Here is a 22,127-nt window from a genome sequence, read left to right on the forward strand (position 1 = left end):
TCCTTCCTCATCGGAAGAACCCAGAGGGTCCACCTCTCCCTTTTCACCTCTGAACCCAGGGAGATCATCTGCAGTGTCCCCCAGGGATCATCCTTCAGCCCCACACTCTTCAATGCATATATGACCCCGCTGGCCAACATCGTCAGATCCCACAGTCCCAACATAATGTCCTATGCAGACAACACCCAATTCATCCTCTCACTCACCGACGACCCCTCCACCACCAGAACCAACTTCGACAGTGCATGAGAAGCATTACTGACTGGATGAAGAACAACTGCCTGCAGCTGAACACAGACAAGACAGAAGTACTGATCTTTGGCAAAAGCAGCAACATGTGGAATGACTCCTTGTGGCCATCAGACCTAGGACCTACACACACTCCCTCTGACCACGCCAGAAACCTCAGCATCATCATTGACAACAGGCTCACCATCAAATCACAGATCAATGCTGTCTCCTCCGCCTGCTTCCTCACTTTGCGCAAGTGGCTACCCCTGCACACAAGATGTACCGGTACACAGGTCCTCATCACCAGCCAACTGGACTATGGCAACACCCTCTGCTCTACCTCCCGTTCACTTTACCCATACTACTGGTATCTACCAAAGCAGAAGTGGAGGATGCTCCTTCTCTCGCATCACAGCAAAAACCTGGAGCAGCCTCTCCACGCACCTCAGGAACATCACCTCACTTCCTAATGGCCCCCAAGAAATGGCTGTTCGAATAAGTCTCCGGGGCTTGCAAGCACCTGGATACCCTATCGGGTGATAAACTGCACTTTATAAATCCTGATTGATTGATTGTTTGATGGTGACTCTTTACATGGATTTCACTCACATGATAACATACTGAGAAATCACTGTACATGCAGCTTGTTTTGTTAAAGTGTTGATGCCATCTAGTCTGTACACTTTGTCCATGGCTAAGCACACACAACGCAATGCCCTAAGCATTCTGATTGTCCACGGAGACAACTCTGCTCTTGCAGACAGATCATAGCGTCAGGCTTGCACCTCTGACTCAATGTGACATGAACAGTGCTTGTATTATAAAAACTGCTCTGCGCCATGTTCTGCAGAGATGCAGTCTGGCTGGCTCTAATGCTGATTGTGACACAGGACAATAGCCTGCATTACACCAGACCAGCTTCCTGGCTTCCCGGTACATCTTACCCAGGTATGAGGATTGAGTTATCAATCAACCAGTCAGTATTTGTATAGTGCGAAACTATCACCCCTGAGGGTATCAGGGTGCTGGGGTGTGAGGTCTCCATCGAAAATCCAAGTCTTGAGTTTGTAAGAGAGGGTGCTGTTCGGAGGTGGAGGGACAGGTCGTTCCAGGTCTTCAGGGTGATGCTGGAGAAGGAACTGCTGCAGCTGCAGTTGTGATGGATACAAGGGTGTGTGTGCAAAGGCTAGTAAGGAGGAGCACAGGTTTCTGGCAGGTTTGAGGAAGTTCAGTCAGTAGTTGATGTAGGCTGGTCGTCGATCGTGTAAGGCTTTGTGGGCATGTGTGAGGATCCTGACCTGGCATCTTTTATGGATGGGGAGATAGTGGAAGTTTCTGAGGTGGAAGGTGATGTGGACCCGTTTGGGGAGGTCCAGGACGAGTCTAGCTGCTGCATTCTGTATGGTCTGGAGTCTTTTGAGGAGTTGAGAGGAGATGCCGACGTAGAGTGCATTGCCGTAGTTGAGGCAGCTGGTGATGAGGTCCTGAATGACAGTTTTCCTGGTGTTGACTTGGAGCCATCTGAAAATTCTGCGGAGCATGCGGAGAGTGTCGAAGCAGGAGGAGGCATTCCATTGATTTGTTGCTTCATAGTCAGTTCACTGTCGAGGATGAAGCTGACATTGCATGCGTGGCCTGTTGATGTGGGAGTGGGTCCGAGTTTGGCTTGCCACCATCTGTAGTCTCATGTGGATGTGTTGCTCCTGAAGATCAGTACTTCTGTTTTGTCTGAGTTAAGTTTGAGGCAGTTTGCTTTCATCCAGTTGGCTACGTGGGTCATGGCGTTGCTGAAGTTTGTTCTGGTGGTGGTGGGGTCTTCTGTGGTGGGGTCTTCTGCGAGCGAGAGGATGAGCTGTGTGTCATCTTCATAAGATCCGATGTTGAGACCATGAGATCTGACGATGTTGGCGAGCGGGGTCATGTTGGTGTTGAACAGAAAGGGGCTGAGGGCTGATCCTTGGGATAGGCCGCATATGACGTTCTTGGGTTCGGAGGTGAAGGGAGGCAGTCAGATGATCTGAGTACATCCTCTCAGGGAGGAGGTGATACATTTGAGGACGTTCTCTTGTATGCCAATGTTGTGGAGTCTGTTGATGAGGGTGTGGTGGGAGACAGTGCCAAATGTGACTGAGAGGGTGAGGAGGATCAGGGAAGCGGTCTCCCCTCGATTGAGAGAGCTCTGATGTCATCTGTGGCTGCAATGAGTGCGGTCTCCGTGCTGTGGTTGGCACAGAATCCCTAGTGGGAGATGTCAAGCTGTTGATTGATGGCCTTCTTGAGTACTTTGGCAGAGTATGGGCGCAGAGAGATTGGCTGATAATTTTTGAGTTCTCTGGGGTCAGCGAATGGTTTCTTTAGGAGGGGTCTGATTTCTGCGTGTTTCCATTTGTTCGGGAACACTGCCATGGTAATGGAGGTGTTGAGGATGCTGGTAAATTGTGAGCCAATGTGATTGGTTCTGAGGTTGAACTGGTAGTGGGGCATGGGTCGGTGGGTTTTTCAAAGTGGATGGAGGACATGATGGCCAAGGTGGATTGCGTAGTGAGCGATGTCCATGTGGTGATCGTGCGGCTGGTGTCTGCTGGTTGGTCGAGGCTGCTGGGATGGAGGACGGTGGGTTGGGGGTCGAAGTTGTTGTAGATGGTGGCAATCTTGTTGTGAAAGTAGCCTGAAATGGTGTCGCAGAGCTCTTGGGAAGGGTGGATAGTGTTCTCTGTGGCAGCTGGGTTAGAGTATTCTCTGACTATTCTGAGTAGTTCTTTTGTGCGGATGGCTGCTGTGTCAATGCAGTCTGTGATGGCTGCTCGCTTGGCTTCCTTGATTTGTCAGTGGTGGTCGCTATGGGCTGCTTTGTGGGAGGCTCTGTCAGAGGGGTTCATTGTTTCTTGAGTTGGTAGCAGCTGCGCTTGGTTATCCCAATTGATCTGCCAGAGGGTACTCCCACTATGCTTTTGATAGTGTAGGTAGTGTACCAACGCAATAATATTACCATTGTTGAACTATTTATATTTTTCACCATTTTTGTAATGTTGGTTTCCATGCTTTGTCTAGTTTGCCTAGTAATTGCAGCTCATGTTTTTTATGCAAGAATAACATTGTTGCAATAAATGTTCTAAAAGACATTTCCACATCCTTCTTCTGTCTCTTCTTGGTTACACAGAGTGACAACGAAAAGGTAGATGTGTGTTTTGGGGTTCAGATGGAGCATTGTGAGGTGATAGAGTATTGTGAGGTAGCTAGGGACCGTGTCAACATGTCTTGATAGTATACTTGTATTGAATCCATATACGCTGATGTTTATGTTGACCAGATACACAGTCCTACTTAATTCATAGGAGCCTTATACCAGTGCTCTTTCACAACCATTCTTTGCTACCAATTTGTCAAAGTGGAACTCTATACCCCAATATTTAAGATTGTATTGATCTTGCATAATCTCCACCCAATATCAGTTTTAGTAAAGTATCAAAAATAAGTAACTGGGACCACTCAATAACTGAGTTCTAGATCGGGGAAAAGTTAAAGGGTTTTATAACAGAAATATCCAAAAATCAAGTAGTACAGAAATAATATCATGAAGTCTCAGAAGTACAAAGTTAACACAGAATAGTCCAAAATCAGAAATTGTTCTACGTCTCAAAAGAGCAACAAAATCAAGAAAAGGGCGGACAGCATCCCTAATAGACAAAAAGGAAAGAAATCTTCTGAAATCTGGCTCATCTTCTAAATAAAGGGTTCTTTTGCACAATTCTTACAAAGAAAAATAGTTACAGGTATAGATTCTGCATGGTATGATCCCATGCACCAGTTTGTTGCCAAATCAGAAAAATCCACGTCAGTGGACTAATACTTTAAAACAACCCCATTTCGAAGAAAGTATCTCACTTTTCAACTTCACTGTCATCCAGAGGTGCGTTGAACAAAATATGCAACATTAAACAAAGGCAATTCATGAATATTCAAAACAGAACTGAACTATGGTAACACAGCAGAAGAGTCCTTGAATGTTTCAGTCGATCTAATATACTAAAAGTTTAATGGATAAGCTTTTGTATTCATGGCTATTAGAAAGCATTACATCAGCTGTCTTTGCTTCTGCAGAGTCTGCGGGAAGAGAAGATGCACAGGGGAACCTGATGGGAAGGGGGAATTGGAAGTGAATGGAGAGTTGAGGTAGATACAGCGTCTATTTATTTCAACATGTTGTTTTCACTAAAATGTGGCAAAACTAAATCATGTTATTAACACACTTCTGAACCTCACATTAAACTTATTTTTAGTACATTCATAATAATTTATCATTTTCATAATAAAGATTATTACTCAATATTATTTGTCACACAAAAATATAAACCTTTTTTTAAAACTTTAACACATGCCACACCCAATATCTTCCTTTCACCTAAAAAGAACTAATACTGTTTTGTAAAAAATATTTTTATTCAAACTCAGCAGCTTAGATAAACAACATGGCAGCTCCATAAATGTTAGTACTTCTTTCTCTGCCCGAAATTGTACTTTTTGGTTCCCTCAGCCGGGTTAGTTTCTTTTAAGAAAATATTAGTCAACACATTTGACATTTTCTATTATTTAATTTCACCAAACTTATACTTTATATATTATCTTTCTTTTTTCACAATTCTTTGTAATAATTACACTGAAAAAGGAATAAGTGTTGAAATATATGGATATTAAACACTCATATCGTATGGAAACGGCTTTGAAATACCTGAACGAATCAATGTGAACATTACAAAAAACATAAAAATTTAAATATATATATATATATATATATATATGTGTGTGTATATATAAATAAATAAATATATATATATATATATATATATATATATATATATACCAATATGGTCAGAAGTTTTTGGGCGGCGCACTCTACTGCCAGTGCCAGGTGACGGAGGAGGCCACTCTCGTAAATATTGTAAACCAAAAAATTCACTGCAATCCATGAAGTCCAAAATTACTGTGTATTTATTTCAAAGCAACAACCACCAACGCGTTTCGTCTCACAAGGTGTCTTGTTCACGGTAAGTGAGTCCTTTCCTTCTTTCATCTTTTATAACGAATAATCATACCAACCATTATGATGTATTCTGGATATTGTAGTCAAGAAAATCGAAAAATATATATCATTACTGTTAAAACCAACTATTTAAAAATTCCGATAATCAATATGCACTTAATCAATTTTTATCTATTTCTGCCGAAGCACTTTTAACCCCTTCTTACCAGTCCTCCAAGATATTTATATCAGTAAATATGTTCCGTAAAAATATTGGGTTTGTTGTTAATTGGGGGCATTATTCAATAACATACTCATTTTATCATCACAAGAGGGCACAAAATTATGCTATAAAGTCTAAGAATATATACTGTCTCTGATTCATTTGATAATATTAATATTAATTTATTTTTTCGCTAAACCTCAATGATTTCCTGAGCTTGATATTATAGCATTGAGTAATGCATTATTGCATAAAATATTGTTTCATCACAGCCACTCTTAAGCCCAGACAAAAATTATCATCTTAATGTAGGCTAAGGGCCTCAGTACAACATTGGCGGGCGGCAACTGCCGCCTGCCAAGTTGTAACCGCCGTGCGGCCGCCAATGCGGCCGCACTCCCGCAATGCCCATTATGACATCGGATGTGAGCCGCAACATGGGAGCCGGCTCCAAATGGCAAAATAGATCCGCACTTCAGATTTATAACTACTTTCAGCAAACAAGAGGGTAATGTTAGATATATTTTGCAGGAACACTGGCACCATATTCAGAGTTATCCAGTGATTGGTAAGGTTATGCCTTGCAGACCTGATATGACCTTAAGGAGAGCAGAATCTATGAGGGATAGTCTTGAAAGGAGTAGTCCTGATAGCTGCATTAAGACCAATAAACCTAGTTAAATCAAAACCCTGGGTTTAGAAAATGTGGTAAGTGCAAAGCCTGTGGTCATGGTATTAATACAAGGGGTTATATGTTACCTTTAACTCAGAGAAGCAAGAAAGTTATCAGCAACTATCACTGTAAAACAAGTTATGCAATTTATGTCTTGAAATGTCCATGTGCTCTAATAAGCTCTGTTGGTGATTGTTTCACGGCAAGTGCTGACTCCCGAGTCATGTGCATCCCGGTCAGGATGTCAGCTGTGTCCAGCCGTCTTGGAGGAAGCATGAAGTGTATGTATGTATATATATATATATACATATTCAGTTTGGAGAAATTAAATAATTGAAAACATCAGAATTGTTGATTTATATTTGCTTGAAAAGACAGTAATGATTAAGTGAAGCCAGATGGGAGGTAGGGCTTTTTCTGTCGGAGCTGCAAAGCTGTGGAACACTCTGCAGTCCCACATTGCGGATATAGAAACCTTCTCAGTTTTTAAAAAACAACAGTAAACTTGGCTATCCACTCAGTATTGATCCTGCTGGGTCTCTGCTAGTGCTTTGATGCCTTCGGGTTTACTGCGCTATACAAACTCTTCTAACATAACATAACTAACAGAGAAGAAATCAGTGCAGTGTAGGAAAGAGAAAGATGTACTGTCTAATTTGCTGTTTGAATGTCACAATGAGAAGTGACAAGTTTGTGTATATGAAAATTAAAAACAAAAACATTCAAACTTTTTGGAAAACGTTTGGAGTGGCCTTATATGCATGAAGAAAGAGTATATTATCAAAAGCCATATATGGCTATCACATACCGGAATGTAGAAAAAACAATGAACCACATGGCTTTTAATATCTCTCAGATGAAGCCTAGTTATGATCTTTCAAAATAAATATTTGTTTCATATTCCAGTGAGATCATTGTACAATGAGCATTTCAGGGAGGTTGAAAGGCCAGGGGGAATATCCGGTCTTTAACAAATTATTTCCCATCTATCAAATCATCATCTGTTCTAGACAATTTCATGCAATTGTTTTCTGCTAATTCTGGTTCCTCAAAGTCTTCGATCCAATCTTCCATTTAAATTCTTTGTAAGACATCCATTGTATTTCTAATCATCTCTTTACCAGCATGAAAGCAAACTAACCTGCTTTGAAATAATAGTACTATCTATCCAGAATGACACGATCCAAAAAAAAAAAAAACTAAGCCTTAGTCTTGTGATCACACCCCTGTCCTGATCAGCAGCTGCTACCTCAGTGAGTGTCTTAAATTGATGGAATCTGCCAGAATTCCACCCAAGGTGCACAGGGCAGCTCAGTGCATCCTATATTATTGTAGAAATTATCAGTCTCTTGTTGCTTAATAATGTCATATTGCTGATATGTTCTCTCAGAGGTCATCCAAATACACACACATAAATATTTGTGTTGCAGGTGCGCAATGCCCATTAGGCTGAAAGGACTTGATGTAGTTTATGTTTAGTGCCATCCCTCATGCCACAGAGGTCACCAGTATGTGACCATTAATGGCTTAAGCCTAATTAAAGCACTAACAGTTAGAATATAGAGGCTGCATTGACACACAACTTAGATGTGCAACATGTTCACATCGTAAAGTTCGACATAAGCGTTATTTGAATTAAATCACGTTAGTAGGATCAAACTGATATTATAATGTGATTTAGACTCTGGACTAACAGAATATGTTGAAACTGGATGAAATTTCATAGGATTAATGCATAAAAAATGTGTGTAAAATTTAAAGAAATGTAATTCTCTGCTATACCTATTGAAACACATTGTCTGAGTTTTCCCATTGAAGCTGAAATGTATTACACCTATTAATGAAATATTATTAATATTGAATTCATACGTTTGCATATTATATGTGTTTTTATTAAAATGTATTCATTTTGTGTATTGCTGTAATTCTCTTGTGTTAGCATAAGTAAGGCCTATTGAAGTTTGTATTTCATGGCTGTGTAGGAAATGCTGATTCATTCCCTAACGTGAGTTTTCTTTCAGATTTTGTACCCATGTGAAAACTAGATTTTGGTAATAGGCCCTATTGTTCAGACATAGAGAGAATGTAATATTCTGCAAAAATGCAGCCGCAGGCTATCAGTCAACGCACCTAACCCAGGAGTCCCCAAGATATAGAAACAAGTTTTTATATATTCTTCTTTGTGTGCACTCAAACCAACACCTGCTGCCAAGGTGAAATCCTTTAACCTAAAGGGAAGACACAATTTAGAACAATGATAGTGCACCACCACTAAAAATATTTTAGTGTCCAATTCTTTGGAATTGTTCAAATCTTCTTTTTATTATTTTATTCTCTTATCCAACAGTACATAAATTCATAACAGCAACAGCCAACGCATTTCGTCCTTTCACATAGGACTTTTTCAGGGCTGTAATGCAACACATATAACACACATTCAATAAACATGTAATAATACAAAATATCCACAAGTACACTATGACATAAAAGGACAATAGACCACAACAGTATAATCAATACATGCATTTATACCCTACTCCAAAGGAGAAGAAACAGACAAGGGACTACTATAATTATCCTAAAAACACTAGTATCCAAATATTAAAAATACATATAAAAACATATACTGACAAACATACAAATTATTATAACATCATCAACAATTATTAAAAATAACATCAATAATACATATACAGGCAAGCAACACCAGGTCAATAAATATATGTATATGTACAAATAGTGTAATTATAAAATATATAGAAAAGCAAACCTTCAACCTTCTAAGTGTTACTTATTACACCCAAAATTAAAATAGCACAATCCATTCACCAAAGATAAAATAATTTAAACCCAATTATCCAAAACCTTTAGCTGTGTAATTATGAAAATACCATCCACTATATATATATACCTATCAATTCATAATTAGTTATCTAAACATACTTCCTTGCACATACTTAATCAATTGACTTCAAATTTGATTTGTCATGTTATTTTTCATAAGCCATTGGTACTTTCAAGTTGTGCATCTGATGTGAGGGAAAAACATTGTAATATCTATTTGAATAGAATAATCCTTGTTTATAAATGTCACTTATACTCATGTATAACACCCATTAATATCATTATCAGTAAATGTGCACATTTTTTTAGAAAAGTGTATATTGTCATTAATTTCCCTTTCATCTTTTAGAATCAAATAGTTTACCATCCTTATTTTAGCCACTAGCCGATCGCTGACTTCATATTATTGACAGTATTTTGAATTGAGACTTTTTCCCCTAGATTCTTACAACCACAGGTTCCCACATGATTTTAGTTATTATCCAATAAAACCTATCACCAATTTAATCTTAAACATAGTCACAATACAAAAAAAGTTTATTTTCCTCAATGCACCTCTCTCGAGTGCAATCATTAAAATACCCTCTATTCTTCCCCAAGTCAGGGGAATGGCAGTATTCAGACATCGGTATACACGATATCCAGCAAAACAAGCTATGCGCGTTTATCTTGCGCATGTATCTTATCATCTTTGAGAACTGAACATATTAGAACATGGACTGCCATTGTATACAATTATTTCAAACTTACGTGGCATCACACAGAAGGAAGATGTTCCAGTGACAGACTTGGGAAAAGATGCAGACTTTGCAGATTGCAGTTGTGCGATAAATTTTTATTGGATAATCCCCTTTCAACGTAAAATGGACGGATACCTTTGATAAATCATAATGCTCTATGAATTTTAATATACTGCCGATTAGTTGGACTTTTGGTCAGATCTTTGGAGTTCCAAACCCCTGCTGACAAAGGACCCCCTTATACTGTGCCCCTTGGAGAGGTATCTTCCTCTCTGCCTTTGCCATTTGAGATGCCCCTTTGTGATTCAGAAACCTTTTCCAATCCCCTTTCAGAAGACCCTTGATCGAGCTTTTGACATGCTGACGCTTTTCCCTTTTTACCTATCCTTTGTTCACCTGAGTTAGTAGTCTGCAGTCCGAGAATTAGTAGCACCATTCCATTCTACTAATGTAGGCAGGACAGTAATATTCACATTTCAAAGGCACAATCGTTATCACTGCAAACCATACATGTGCTACATTGGAAACCTGTAACTCAACTAGGTGAGGCTAAGTGGAGCTCGGGGTAATATGCATCTAAAAATGCTTTTGTTTCCTTATTATCTTTTTTTTATTATCTTGTTTTAATTTTTTTAATCAGGAAAGGAAAACCCAATCGAGGTACGTGGGGGGAAAGGCTCTCTACTCTATGTGTAACCACATGCTTCTGAAAGAAGAAAGGCATATTGAAACATAACATAAATCTGTACACAGAACTAAAATTTCTCTCCCTCTCATCCCTGCCTCACACTTGCAACATAAACTTCTCTAATTATACTTTCAAAAATAATATGCAGTAATAAATTTGGAAAACACATGTTAATAGTAACAGCCAACCATCATTGTATAGTCAAGTGTATAATCAATGCATCAAGTCCTTCTCTTATAGTGTAAGTGTAACATAGGGCATACATTCGGAAGTGACATTGTAGAGCTACTGATAACATTATATTAATATGTTGTTACTGTCCCTGTATCTAAAGTCCCATCACTGAGGCATTTAATAGGTATGAACAAATATTTGCTATTGGATAACCCTTCTAATCACATATACTAGTACACTCTTAAACGGAAATCAGCACACAAAAAAATAAATAAGAATGATACTCAGTAACAGTGGAATATTCACACAAACTATTTCACCAAACAAATGGTAATCCAAAGGTCAGGAGAAAACACATGTTACAACGGTATACAGCCAGTATTTTTGGTACACAGCATTGTATTCTATTATTCTCTTCCAACACACAGAATATTTGCATTAATCCTGGAGGGGTTGGGACCTTGCAGGCATAACCGCCATCAGAAGTCACTTCCCCTTTCTCGTACTAGTGTGATGTTGTGAAATGAAGATGTTCCTTTTTATCTTTTGCCCGCATGTGTTTCATCCCACACATGTATTTTCCTGATTTGGTTACTTGTAGGGGTTCCCCTGTGACCAGCTAAAATTAAGACTCTGCTAAATTGAATTGATTGATGATTGCTAATCCTGAGCACCCTTAATTTCTGTATCACAGATATTCTTGCTGATGATATGTATTGTTCTTCTTGAATGCTTAATTTTGCTAATGTTAGTCCCCCTGAACTTATTTCGTTGACTTGGGCAACCCTTGGTGTATATGAATCTCTAGAACTTGGTCTTGCAAATTGTCCACATGACTTTGAGCTTGAGTGTGTAATAAATCCCTTAACTTTATATTTCGACTGGAGTTTGTCTTTCGTGGCTACATTGGTCATGGTGTGTAACTAAATGGGGTTTGTATTGAAATTGTGTTAGTGGTTCTACTACACCACTTACTGGGTCCAAAAATTCATCAACCTCGAAGGGCATTGATTCTGACAAAGGATGAAAATGCTCCATCTGTACTGTAGCAGTGTTATGGTTTGTCCCATAAGAGGAGAGAACCATTCTTGTGTAGTGTTGGGGAGATAGGATTGACCCCATGCGATTGTCCATAAATTGCCCACCCAAAATTTTGTCCCATAGTCTGTTCAAACGATTGATGAAATTCCAGCTTTGTTCCTACAAGTGACACATGTGTGAGTATTAATAGGGTTTTGCGGTTGCACTGCTTTTGCCTTGAAGATTGCGGATGAAGTGTGCAGTGTTTTGTGGAGCCCTCATACTTGAAGTGATTATGGCACTTTCTGCTAAAAAATGTCAGCCGGTGTTGTTGATTGGTCCGTCGTGGCCTAAGATCCCAGGATAACGCACAAGTGTAAAAGACACTTGGTTAATTTATTGTCTGCAATGAGGTACTTGTTATGAGGTGTCGTTGACCGTGCCAATAGTTTTACCTTGAATGAGTGTGGGTTATTGGTTGGTATGAAGTGAATCCTGAGTGCACATGGACGATCTGTAGCAACTGGAGTGAGAATTGCTGATCAAGTTTCACTTGTTGTGTAATTGTGAAAGCTGTAGTCGGAAGAATGTAAACCTGTACAGCTTTGATGTGTTCAAGGCCCTACTTGAGGTGTGCAGGCAGGTTGTTGGTCTTGTTAGCAATGTTTCGCATTAGTTGTGTGTGAGTGAGTGTTTCATAGACAATTACGAAGCGACTGCAGGTGCTGAGAGAAGTGAGTGTGATGTAATTCTGTGTCACACTGGTAAAGGTTGGGTGGTATGAAGCTGTGCTGGTACTTGCGGACAGTGCCACGTTACTATTGATTGAGAACATCAAGAGATAACCATTTTGGGATTAAAGTTACTTCCTGATTAGATTGAAAGGTTATTGTAACTGATTGAAATTGACTGAAAATTATGTTTTTCAAGGTATTTAAAAGTGTGTTAAGAGGAGATGTATTTATTCCAGTTAGCGAGGGTATAGAAACACCACCAGAAGGCACTCCAGGTTACATTGAGTCGTCTGTTAAAGGTTTTCATGCATGTAAATGGCTTGAACAATGGTGTAAGATTTCTGAGAAACTGTTTTTTCTTCCGTGGCTACATTGATAAAAGTGTGTAAATTAATATGGTTTGTATTGAAATTGTGTTAATGGTTCTAGCACACTACTTACTGGGTCCAAAGATTCTTCAGTCTCGAAGGGCATTGATTCCTGCGAAGAATGAAAATGCTCCATCAGGCTTTAGTCCCCCAAATGACCCCTCCTCTGCTGTAGCCCGGGCTGTGGAGTGCACAGGCAGTTCTTGAACTCTCCTGGTTTGGGGCTGGACAGTGGCTGACGACTCAGACACGGCCTCATCCAAAGTAGTTTGCAGGCCTTCAAAAGTTCATTTATCAATTTCACTAGTCTTAGTGTGTTTTGATAAAAATGTGGGCACGTAGCACATTAATTTAGAGTGCCCAGCCATTGGCCTGGTTTCCTCTAAGCTCCAAAACAGGAAATAGTTCATCATTTAAAAATATGCCGAAGACTAACATATTAAAAAGTATATTTCTTCAACTTGGAAGTGTTTCACTTAACTACACCTAAATTAGTTTCTGCATTGATTGACATTTATCAGGATTGACATTTTCCAAATGTAAACTTTGAAACATTCGTGCCTGTGATGATGACGCTATTACTAGGGCCAATGAAATGATGTGATTCAAGCGTTTTTTAATAATACTGGATTTGTCACAAAATTCTTTGTCTGCTGCATAATCTGTAGAATTTCAGAAAATAAAAATAGTTACAAGCTCAAACAGGTCAAAATTTACTAAAAACATGGCAGTACGTGTTCATGTGCTTTGGAAGGCCCATTGCAAAGGTTGAATGGTCATATTTCATTTGCTTAAGGCTGTATTTAGATGTTAAATTGGTATTAATAAGGTGAAAACTTTCAGAGACTGTCTTACCATGTGTAAAAACGACAAAACAATGAGGTAATATTATCACAAAATATGCTGCATTACGCCGCATAATTTGCCTTTTCTTGACACAAAATTTAATCAACACTGCTGCATAATTTGGTCCTCCTCAGCCACATAATTCTAGTGGCCCTGGCTAGAAGTAAACCAAGAGGCACGTCAGTTATCATGTGAACCTTGCTTAGATTTTTAGAACATATGGAGCAACATTAAAGTTTATTAAAACATATAAAAGTAAAGTATTTGTAGAGGGCACATGCTAAATCAGGGGTGTTGGATTCCAATAGCCCGACTCCCAGGACATATTATTTGGGGTCAAGGACAACAAGCTTTCATGTTAATTTTGCCCTTGGGACAAGTAAGTCCACCACCCTGCAGCACAAGGACATTGTCTACAGTTAAGGTAATATTTGTGTCCAAATGTTAATGCTCTTCGAACTTGTATTTATGGTTCATTAATGCAATCTATTATTATTAGAGTGAGCGCTCAAAAGAAATCTTGTAAGCTCGGACTGCACTGCAGACAGTGGTACACTCATGTTTGCAAAGTTTAACAGTATGAGGCTATGTACAATGCTCCCAGAATGCTCTCAGATTTGATGAAAATATTTGAAGAAGCTTGAAAGCAAGATTGATGAGTTTTTGCTTTCAATTAAATGTTCACAATAAATGCAACTAGGAATTTTTTTTTTGCTAAACTACTGCAAATTTTAGGTATAATTTCTTTGAAGCATCATCTACTAAAATGTGTTTTGATGAATGCTAGTAGTCCCCCCAAAAAATCATAATGGAAAATCACTGCAACCAATTTCAATAAGATTATGGGAAACACGAAATGAAAAAATCATTGGCAAAGCCAAAAAGTCTGACATTGATGGTCAGCCTTCTAGTTTTGTCAATGCGTGTCTTGTTTTGACATGGTTTTTGTAAAACATTATTGTTGTAGGAGCTGCCAGTCCCTTACCATTATAACAAACATTGGCAAAAAGCAATAATATTTTTGGGTCTCAAAAAGCACATATTGTCACAGTAGTCTCTGGCACTGAACAAAACTACTTTGTGTGTCGATATGTTCTGTTGAAGCCTCCTTTTCTATCTGCCCTCAAGAACCAACCAGAGACCAGCCAGCCTTAAGGTACAAGCATAAATATTTAATAATACATGCACGGAGACTGTGGCTTGAAAGGCCAAGGCCAAGCAGTCTGAATTGCGGAACTCCAATACAATCTTTTATGCATGAAAACCACAAAAGGGTGAAAATACATCATCCAATCAGAACAACTGAAAGATAATTTCTTCATCAAGTACATGGTGTGCTGTTGATCAAGAGATGCATAGTATTACACATATATTAGGCATCTATCCAATCACAGTAGAATAACGTTTCATGATGGCAGTGCGTAATACAAGATGACCACAAGCGTGACCTTCACATTTCTCAGACGTTTGGGACTTTCCAAGGCGTCACCAATCCAGCTTCCTCATAACCTCTCCTCAGACCTATGTGGACATCGAGATGTCTGTCTGTTGCTGGGTGAATGGAGCAATGCATGTCGCATGAGCTGTCTCTTGTAAGCAAGCCTTGCATTACAAGCTGCCTGTCAGGGTTAATGTACTAAAGGTCATCCAACCTTCTGCATATGTTTTTCAGGCCTGTACATCATTGAATATCACAGGATGAGGTCAGGGCTGGGGGGATAATAAAATGGATTCCTTAGCCAGTTTTCACATTCCCTCCTCTGATAATCAATGATGAAATGGTTTTCCCAATCTTCTTGGAACTGTCTCCCACCCATCAGTGTTTAGGTCTAGATATTGTGTCTGGTGTGCATGCTCTTGCTATCTTGGGAATCATTACTATGGCTGTCTTTTGTCATCTTTTGTACCTCTTGTTCAAACTACAGAGGATACCTGATATATCACTATATGTGTTTTTTTGTGTAAGCAGTGTTGCACATGGGACATTAATCTTAGTTGTTATCTGGTGTGTGTGTGTGTGTGTGTGTGTGTGCGTAATTAGGAACAAATATTTGTTTCCTCTACCCTGAATCTGGGAAGCAAAGTTGGGCCACTACTTACTAATCTAGTCTTAACCTAACAACAACCCATTCCTCCTATTATGATCACTACACCTGTATTTGATATTATGCATTATTATCAATGACAACTCTTATTTGACAGGAAATGGAATGTTGATCCTGTTCTATGTCTTTCACAGCTATAGTTGGTAAAGGTGATGTACGGTACTACTCTGTATTTTTTTTTTTTTTTACTAAGCACTGTTGGAGCAAGTGTGCGCAAACATCAAATGACATAATATATTTAGCTTTGCATCATACTTCACTTTCAATTTAACATTCTTCTAACATTCTTCTTTGTCCCTCAAAGCATCTTTGCTCATCTCTGTGGTGCGTACTTCTACTGATAATTTGGGAAAGAGGTTCATAGTTTTAATGTTCAAAGTCTCATTGTCATTTAATGCTTCTATTCGAAGTAAGGGTGATCCGTGGGAAATCAGCAGACACCATGAGAAGTAGCTCAAAAACAAAACAAAAAAAAATCTAGTGCCCATGGCTATTTCTTGGTGGGCCTTGAAGGGGTGTTGGACATCGTTGCCTTATTGAATTTCAAAAGAGAATTTCAAAATGATCCATTTCCCATACCTTATATTTTGCCCCAGAGGTCACCAGTACTTGAGGCAAAAGGTATTGTAGAATGGAGGCCAGGGACTCTAGAACCGAAGGTTTACTGAGGTCTTTCAGCCAGAACTGCAGGAGATGAAGGTTGTGAAGTTGAAGTTGACAGTTGGTGAGGTTGACGGTGCCCATAGTCCTTGCAGTTATACTCTTTGGAGGAGACGAAGAGATCCTTAAATGTTGCAGTTGTAGAGGGCCCCTATTCCCGGAGCCAACAGCCTGCAGTTACAGTACCATGGAATGGCACTGAGCTGTGCCACAGTCGGTGGTACCCCTCAGTGTGGCATCAAAGGATAACTTGATTACTTTGTATTAGAACCAAACAGGGCCCGCTTACACCCTCGGTCTCTTGGAGGCATGCAGCACGAGCAGCCCTTGTTGAGCGGAGACTCTACCGTAATGGTTGGTCCACCAGGTGTTCCACTCGTCTCTGCTGCTGCGGATGTCCATGTTCCGCTACCTTTTTGGTGTAAGAGCTGTGGATCCAGGAGTTCAGTCCCTCCCACTGTACAGGTGACCCAGGCCCAATCTCCCTGTTGGAGATCATGTCCAGGTAGTGATGCCTAGCCAGGAAGGGTCTGCAGCACCTAATGCTGAAGGCAATGCAAACTGCTGTCAGAATGTCTTATCAGATAATAACTTCTCAGCACCAGACATGTTCATAGGCCAGTCAAACAGTATTTCAGTTGGTGCTCAATTTGACAACTTTGTCAAGGGTGCCTCTCTTGACCAATGAAGCAAGTGGTAATGCATCAATCTAGAACCGCTCAGCAGATGCACAAAATCTTATAAAGGGACATATCTGACTGGTTTATGGGGTAACTAAATTAAATACATTATTACACCCCCTCCTCTTTGCGCACACCTAATGCCACAGTCTATTGCACCACCTGTCAGCTGTTACTCATATCAAAAACTGGATCATCATAACACATGTAACATACAACATCACTGTTAGTAGCACCATTCCATTCTACTAATGTAGGCAGGACAGTAATATTCACATATCAAAGGCACAATCGTTATCACTGCAAACCATACATGTGCTACATTGGAAACCTGTAACTCAACTAGGTGAGGCTAAGTGGAGCTCGGGGTAATATGCATCTAAAAATGCTTTTGTTTCCTTATTATCTTTTTTTTATTATCTTGTTTTAATTTTTTTAATCAGGAAAGGAAAACCCAATCGAGGTACGTGGGGGGAAAGGCTCTCTACTCTATGTGTAACCACATGCTTCTGAAAGAAGAAAGGCATATTGAAACATGACATAAATCTGTACACAGAACTAAAATTTCTCTCCCTCTCATCCCTGCCTCACACTTGCAACATAAACTTCTCTAATTATACTTTCAAAAATAATATGCAGTAATAAATTTGGAAAACACATGTTAATAGTAACAGCCAACCATCATTGTATAGTCAAGTGTATAATCAATGCATCAAGTCCTTCTCTTATAGTGTAAGTGTAACACAGGGCATACATTCGGAAGTGACATTGTAGAGCTACTGATAACATTATATTAATATGTTGTTACTGTCCCTGTATCTAAAGTCCCATCACTGAGGCATTTAATAGGTATGAACAAATATTTGCTATTGGATAACCCTTCTAATCACATATACTAGTACACTCTTAAACGGAAATCAGCACTCAAAAAATAAATAAGAATGATACTCAGTAACAGTGGAATATTCACACAAACTATTTCACCAAACAAATGGTAATCCAAAGGTCAGGAGAAAACACATGTTACAACGGTATACAGCCAGTATTTTTGGCACACAGCATTGTATTCTATTATTCTCTTCCAACACACAGAATATTTGCATTAATCCTGGAGGGGTTGGGACCTTGCAGGCATAACCGCCATCAGAAGTCACTTCCCCTTTCTCGTACTAGTGTGATGTTGTGAAATGCAGATGTTCCTTTAAGATAAAATATGGGCATGGGACACACACCAGTCTTTACTGGGTGCCCTCAATCTGTAGTTGTCTTTTCACTAAACTCTTTCATAGTGCAAAAACACAAACAGGATGCAATTTATATTTGGCACCCTCATCATTAGAAGTATATTACTAATAGCTGTATTGCAGTACTACATAGCACATCTTAAGGTAGTTATAACTCTATCCTAATATAGGTATGTTCAATACTCAAAACCAGTATGGAAAATATATAGTTGCAATCTACCAACACATGAAGGCAATCCATGTCACTGTGCACATTAAGATGTACCCGGAAGACTCCCATTAATTATGAAAACATAAAACGGAACATAGACAGACGGATACAGAAAACACATCTTCTCGTCCATGATCTAAAACCTAGGAAAAACACGGATAGAAAAGTACTCCTCCTCCAGCCAATTATATGCACATATATACGTAGATACATACATCCCTGCGTCCAGGGTGTATAAGAAAATCATATAAACTTTAAAATTAACAGTATCCAAATACTTATTATGCATCAACATTCAGCTGTACATTTATTCTTTATTCCATACTTCAAAGAATCTTTTAAATCCAACACACTATCCCATCATCGTTGCCACCACACCTCTACTTTGTCCGTCATGGCGACATATTGCAACAATGCGTGGCTTTGCCCTCGGAGCCATGCCCAGAGTCCGTGGTTTTCAGAAATGGGGAAGGTAATCTTAACTGCCACAACTAATGCAGGAACCTTGCAGATAAATGGTAACTTTGTGCCCAGAGCTTATCAGTTAATGCCACAGATAAAAGTAAAGTAAAAACATTGGATCAATACCATCCAGTCAGTGAATACATGTGGGATAAAAAACCAGGCACTCTTCTTTTACCTGTGGAGGAGACATAATCTGTAACATTGCATAACTGCACCCAGATAGTGTTATTCTTCTTTTCTTCTTTTTTTTCGTCAATAAATGCATTTCCTGTCATATTCATATTTTTTCGTGAACTATGAGTGCAGAATTCACCCTGTGTATCTTAGAAGATATGTGTAACCAGAATGTTTTACCCTAAAACATCACATTCACTTTGTTTGTTCAAAACAAATTCCTATAGCTAGAGACATTGTACAAAGTGCAATGATCATTAATTAGGTGGATCCATTAAGGAATCCATTAATATTTACAAGAGATCTACTGTCCTGATACAATATAAGCAGTATTGCCGTTACTGCTATAAAATAAAATACATTTGTGACAAATGTGTTGCATTTATATTTATTTATTGCACCTTTGATACTTTAGTTGCGCTCACATGACTTCAACATACTACATGTACTGCAGGCGTTTAAACATCCACTTGTGTTATTTTCTTTTAGCCGCTTATTAAGTGAAATCGATCACTGTCACTAACACGTAATGTGTCATTATTACTACTGCACTAATATGTTTATTTTGAATATCAATACACCTTAGTATAAGTATGTTATCACAGAACTAACTCACTCTACAGCCCAACAAGAACCCTAATGTTGTGTATCTATTATTTCCTGATATTATTTACAATTCAGCACATAGTAACTCTTCTGTTAATGTCTAGATCTCTTCCATAATTGAACACGACTAAATTACTTGTATGTACTCTATAGAGCTATGAAGAAATACACAACCAGGGGTATGGAATTACTGTATACAAATGCCCATCACAATTCTTCCAGAATGCTCTCTCATCAGCTGCAAATATTTGCAGAAGCTCGAAAGCAAAATTTACTATTCTTTGCTTTCAAAATATCTTCACAAACAATGTAACTAGTAAAGAAACATTTTGCTAAACTACCATGAAATTTTAGGTGCCATTTCTTTGAAGTCTCATTTAGTAAAATGTGCGGATGCATGGTGGTATTTCCAAACTTTATATTTATAATGGAAAAATCAATGTAACCTTTTCAGCAAAGTTATGGGCAAAATGAAAATAAACAAGCATTGGCAAAAGCAAAAATATGTTTTTCTTTTTCCTGTCCTCTAAAAGCACACATTGCCACAGTAGTTCCTGGTATGAACAAAACTACTTTGTGCCAATATGCTTCGTATGGAAGAGCAGAATGGTGTCACTACCAAATGAGCCAGTCGATAAACAGAGAGACAGAATTCAAATAACAAAAGGTCTGTGATAACCAGTTTGTGGCAGAATTCTTGAAGAAAATCACAAAGTGCACCCATGGTATCTGTTCTTGCATTAGCGCAGATTTAAAGCTTTTATGCATGAGCAAGCATTTACAGAGGCAGACCATGAAATCGGACTCCTAGACAATATTTGTAAACGTAATTTTAGCCGGAGAAAATATGCATGTGTTTTTACAGGACAAGTAGATTGATGACACAAACTGTCCCATGGACAAGTAGACATTTTATAAAATTCCACAGTCCTGACAACATATTGTTAACTGCTGCAAATGAATCCTCCGTTCCCTCAAGACTAAATTTGTTCACTGTAAGAATTTTGGCAACCTTTGCATGGGTCAAATATTTTTAAATGTAATCCCTACATAAGAAGGTTCTTATTTGTTATACACCTGCAGTTCCCAACCTTTTGACTCCTGGGGACCCCCATTGAAACATTACTGGAAGCCGGGGACCCCCAAGCGATTTGCATAATTAAAATTTCAAACATGAAAACAGTAATTCGCAATACATAGTACACACCAAACAAATACGGACATTACTAAAGACATAATTCTTTTATATTGAAAAAATATGCAAAAATCAACACATTTTATTGGTAATGTTGGTGCTGCATCTCAGCGACTAACTTTTACATTTTTAATTTTATTTAGGAAAGGTGAATCCTTCGGGCAATTTCTTTAATCATTTCTGGGGCTATTTCTGTTGTTATTTTTTTTAGGTACATAAGATCTAAGAAAGCTTTTACACATAAATATGTGGTGGGTAAAGGAAGTAAACCATAAGTGCCTCTCATCTCTCCCTATCCTCTTTGTCACATGTAATTCATTTTTATTATAGCACTTCTCATACCAGAGTAGGGTGTCGGAGCACTTTACAGGGGAGTACAAGGTGTAGGATTCGCATGGCACCCACACTGGTAGGCATTTTGCTAAGAGTTCTTGGTCTGGAGAAGCACAAACTCAGCATTCAAAACACAACACAGTGGTTAGCGTTGTCTTTAATAATAAGAATGTATTTCTACACAGGCAAACCTTTTTTTGTTGTTGTTTTGAGCAGCATAAGGAAAATGAAAGACTGAAAAAAAACAGCTTTCTAATTTGTGCTATACAGTTGGCATGCACCTCCTTAATTGCAGTTCATAGCTCACTGTGCTAGATTACGATTATGAACTGTACAGTAACTAAAGAATCTCTGTGACAAAAGCAGTAACCCACTGTGCCATCCACATAAAATACTGTTCTTTGCATGATACACATCCTTTGCAGCCGGCATATTAACTATCTGCACTACCTTTCAGTCAAAACTGCCACTGTCCAAAACTCTCATTCCTCCCCAGCAGGTACATTAATCACTAGAGTAATCTTGACGCTTTGATTTTCGCTGTACAAGGAGCTTTGCAGTGCTTTTAAACCTGATGAAGAAAAGAAGTAATAAATATAAAAACACGCACACACATGTTTCTGTAGAGGCACTAGCTGGAGAAGTGACTTCCTCCCAGCCAGGCCTGCGGACCCCATGGGAATGTGTCACTGACCCCAGTGGGCCCACCGACCACAGGTTGGGAACCACTGTTGTACACTATCCACAGCTGTACAGTGAAACGCCCCCCTGAGAATCTTAACCTAAAGCCACTAACAAGTAATAAAGTCAGAAGCTTGTGTCTTATTAGTTGTGATAACTTAACAATTGAACTTACATTTTCTACAGTGTGTAAGCATGTTACAACCATCCCT

General features: G+C 38.9%; 1 long non-coding RNA gene across 1 annotated transcript in view; it reads left to right on the plus strand.

Moving 5' to 3' along the window:
* Positions 1 to 22,127, plus strand: part of LOC138283882 (uncharacterized) — a 131,739-nt gene that overhangs the window by 29,604 nt on the left and 80,008 nt on the right. Inside the window, exon 4 of the long non-coding RNA XR_011201320.1 lies at positions 4,333 to 4,404. This is a non-coding gene — a long non-coding RNA (uncharacterized lncRNA). The remainder of the gene's footprint in view (positions 1 to 4,332; positions 4,405 to 22,127) is intronic.

Source organism: Pleurodeles waltl, chromosome 3_1 (assembly GCF_031143425.1).
Source record: "Pleurodeles waltl isolate 20211129_DDA chromosome 3_1, aPleWal1.hap1.20221129, whole genome shotgun sequence".
In the NCBI taxonomy this organism is placed as follows: Eukaryota; Metazoa; Chordata; class Amphibia; order Caudata; family Salamandridae; genus Pleurodeles; species Pleurodeles waltl.